Source organism: Trachymyrmex septentrionalis, unplaced genomic scaffold, assembly GCF_001594115.1.
Source record: "Trachymyrmex septentrionalis isolate Tsep2-gDNA-1 unplaced genomic scaffold, Tsep1.0 scaffold108, whole genome shotgun sequence".
Classification (NCBI taxonomy): domain Eukaryota; kingdom Metazoa; phylum Arthropoda; class Insecta; order Hymenoptera; family Formicidae; genus Trachymyrmex; species Trachymyrmex septentrionalis.
The window spans coordinates 803543-808164 of NW_017304207.1; the positions used below are offsets into that span (position 1 = coordinate 803543).

The window sequence follows — 4622 nt, forward strand, 5'->3', positions numbered from 1 at the left end:
AAGTATCATTTACCCTTGTTCACCGAACATTAAACAAAATGATATATGCACTGAGGAAAAAATTGTCTATTTGACTATTGATTTACTTTGTCCTTATTTCTTTCAATGAGAAATGTATATATACACATGTATTCTTCATTGAAAGAAATAAAGACAACTAAATTAATTTTAGTCAAATAAACAATTGTTTTCTCAGTGTGGGTGCACTCGATACATGATGAGATTTCTGAAAGCAATCTGCACTAGGTACATCGGAACTTTTCTTCTTGTTTTCGCCAAATTTTAAATGTATATCTAATTCAATTCAGAGCGCAATTTAAATGACTACGTATATAGTAACATATAAATTCACTTTAAGTTCAAAGAATGTACACTAATTTAACTGTAAAAAAACTTAACTTAGATGAAAGAAAAAAATGGCGCATATAATATAATTCTTGCTTGCTTTCTGGAAGTGTTTCAGGTATCGCTTTTCTGACATAAAATATAGTTTTGAAAAAATTGAATTAGAAAAATTATTTGTATGAATTTCTGTAATTTTTTTTCCTGGTATTGCTGAGAATACAGGACTTAAGATAAAATATATTTTTAATTACATTTTCTCAAAATATTTTTTTAATTTTATTTTCTTACTTAATCATTATAATTACGGAATATGTACATATAAAATCATGTACTATAACATTTTATTTGTACTTTTGATATTAATCTGAATTTTTTATTTAATTCATGTATCCAGCATAGTTTAGCGTCATAATACTGTAACATTTAAATGGAAATATATACATATATATATGAATATGCAAACAGCTATTTTTCCGCATATCGTAAGAGTTAATATATTTATTCAGCTCATAATAGACTGACATTGTGGCGTATACTTTGCAAGAGTTGTGTAGTCATATATATATATAATAATAATTTAAAATGGATTCACGTGCGGTGCATCGTGCTGTAGAAGTAATGCGAGTAGTTGCCTACAGTTATTGTTATTATGCCGCTCCCATTATTTTGCGGTAACGTTCGTATTTCAAGTCTTGTTATTACAAAGCGATTTAAATTACGTTGCCTTCCGTTCGTGGCACAAGCGGATGCGGGAAAATTTCCTTGTGGAATACTCGCGCTGGCCTCTCGATCTTCCAAGAAAAAAATACGTGACAATTTCGTAAATTTCATCAAATTCCTCTGTGTAATCTATATTAATTCTCTCTTCACAGATGTATTACTTCACAATCGTTATCTAAATTATAATTATGTAAATAGTTACAGTTATATAGATAGTATGAAGACTTAAGATTACATAGGTACCGCGAAACGTGAACGAATTGCTGTAAAAATGATCTAGGTAGTAAGTCGATATTTGTCACTATTTTAACAATATTAGACGTCATTTTGACAAATAATAGAGAGCTTTGCAATAACGTGGAGCCAGATACAGTAAACGTTAAAATCACATTATCCTTTTCTTATATAATTAGTTATTAAGAAGAAGATAACCTGATCTTGGCGTTCACCGCACTTGGATAAACGATATTGCAAAAACTCTTTCTATTGACGACAAATGATGTCATCTTGTTACTTGAGTATCACTTGAGTTGTCACATTGCCCTTCTTTCTAAGGTCAAACGATTCAACATCAATGTTACATTTATGTACACGTATGCACGAACGTACATCTGACGCGATACAATCTGAGAGAAGCAAGGACTCAAAATTTACCATAAGGCAACATATTTACAACCTTGATTTACTTTCTACTGTCACCTCGAGAAGGATGATATGCAATAAATTCTTTCGGTGTACTTATTCTCTCGGTTTCGAAAGAATGCAAGATACTCTTTAAGATTTCCTGCATTTTCTATATTTGTTTTTGTAACATTGTCATTGAAATTTTACATACGATTTAAAATAAAGAAGTTGATATTTAGATCTATAAGTGTCTATATAAATACCAGTTAAGACTGTTTTATTTAAAAACGTAACATGAAGGCGTTTGGCATCTCCGAAAATATCGTAGATCAGAAGAACGTTTGTGTTACGTTGTGAAAAGGAAAGAAAAGTGATAATCCTGATATCAGATAAGGTCAACGGCCTTATTTCACGCGGCATTTGATCGCGGTAGGAGTAGGTCATTGTTAATCGATAAAAACAATATCACGATGCCGTGCGAACATTCATTGCGACTGTGGTAGTAATTCGAAAACTTTCAGCGATTTAGAAGGTAATTGCAAAGAGAAAAACGGGGACGCGGTCGCGCCTTGGCGATACAACGCGCGAATAGGCGGCGGTAAATGCGTCGTCGTAATTGCATAATGGCTACAGTGTGTTCGCGCCAAGATACCCGAAGCCCTGGCCTGGTTTTTGCTAGAGGAGACTTTCACTCGGCATCGCTATCTTTCTCTTTCCCCACCTGTCTCTTTCTACCGATGCTGGGTCGCTTTCCGTCTCGTCGCTCGTTTCCTCTCAAACGTCGGTCTCATCGACCAAACTCGCTTTCAAACCAGTTCGCCATCGTCGGTAAATCGAAGGGCTCCGCCAAAATCGTCGGATAATCCATCTCAGCGATTTTACACTGAACACAAAAGCGCGAATAAATCAGCGTTATCATACTATTCCCCCCTCCCCCTCCCCCCCCCTCCCTTCGCCCCGGGAATTCGATTTGTCTTACCTTACTTTGCTCAATACAAAGTAATACCGAATTATCCATCTTGTGTTTAATAAAAAATAAGTTATTATGTAATTCAATCTTTTTAGCATTTACATTTTAAAATGTTTGTAGCCACGAATTACAACGAGCAAAGAGTATCAAAGTGAAACGTGGAATAAGATTTTACATAATCCTATGCTTTTTTATTCTTTAATCTTTATGTAGACGCGCTATTTATAGCACATATGCACACATATATACAATAACGATATACTTTTTATATACATCTGACGTCGATTCTTGATAATAAATGTAATTTTCAAAAAATGTACATGTTATATTTTTTAGATAGACGATTTCACAATACATCATATATACCCAAAGAAAACAATAGGTCGTGACAATATCAAATTTGACGTTAAAATTGTAACTGTTCGAAAAAATAACTTTTAATAATTATTTTGATGTCATCATGACTTTATGTTCTGCTTGGATATTTTTTTTATCAATTTCGTATAATTCCAAACTTGATAATTAATATTTTTCTTTTAGTTTATTGTGTTATCATAAGTATTGTATGCTAATTTGTAAATATTATACCATATAATATTGCAGAAATTATATGGTATACTACTTTTTCGTTAGATGTTTAACTATTTACGGGTGATATATCTTTAATTAATTAAATGCTATGTAAATATTGCAAAAAAACTTTCCTTATACTAAATCTAAATTACATTTAGAAGAAATTGAATTGAGAATGTGTGTGTGCTTCTTTACAAATTACTTTCTAATCAAGTTCTTTTCCTCCTGTATCTCATTTTATCTTTATTTATGGAGTGTTCACTTAATAAATGTACGTGTCGTACATTTATTAAATTTGCGTCGAAATCTTTTTGTTAATTAAACTCTTTTTATTTTTAAAACAATTTTTTCCCATATATTTGAACGTTTTTCAGAGAAAGCACATTTTGCGTAATATTATTTTTATAGAATTGCGGGAATTTTTTTTCACGCACGTGAAAAAAAAACATTATTTCGTAGTTAACATTAAATAACTTTAACTGTAAATTACTTTAATTGTGAATTTTATAATCTAGCAATAAAAATTCATAATTTTAGAACTTATTGTGAGTTAGCCTCTCTCAATTTGCACGATTTTTCATTTCTTCAATGCTTTGCAACTGAAAAACTCGATCTCTATTAGCGTTTATATATATATGTACATATTAAGGATATATTTGGTATATAAACTCTGCAAAAAGTGTGGAAGACTGAAATTGGAAATTCATACATTTCATATAAAAATGAATATTATATACATACGAAAGTTCAATAAGCGAGATAAATATTTATATCTAACAATACAATTTTGTAGTTTAAATAAAAAATTTCTTAGTCCAATTTTATTTATTTAAAAAAAAAAAATATGTATCTATTTTTTGTAGGAATAATTTTTATCGAGGTTCTAAATCACCGTTAAATTTTTTGTACAAATTTCACACACAAGTACAACATAGAAAAATCTGTAATTTTTTCCATTTTGTTAAAAGATATGTGTAATGCATTCTCAAGGAGAATTTTCTGCAGCACTCGTAGGGAATTGACCGAGAGACCAAGAATAATCTACAGATAAAATATATAGATATAGATAAAAATTCTCGCTGACGATCAGCGGCTCCCACTTCAGAGCTCCCACTACGGCAAATTCCAAACGATCGAGTTGATGTACACAACGGACACCGACGCGCAAGTATCGGCGAGATGAGCGCATGTAGCCTCCAATAAACCCCGGTCAGAGCCGTTCGATCGCTCTCGACGAATCTCGAATCGGACAATACCCGACCTCCGTTGGCGCGGTCCGTCCGTTCTCGTTCAGGATAACCCGCGAGGTCTCTCGGGCATACGCATACGACTGCATGTTGCCAGCGGGACATAATACCACGAGTACCCCCCTGCCCCACCCCCCCCCACC

General features: G+C 32.7%; 1 protein-coding gene across 5 annotated transcripts in view; it reads left to right on the top strand.

Moving 5' to 3' along the window:
* LOC108747604 (protein Skeletor, isoforms B/C) overlaps positions 1-4622 on the top strand; it is a 74645-nt gene that overhangs the window by 5569 nt on the left and 64454 nt on the right. The gene's annotated exons all lie outside the window — the stretch shown is intronic.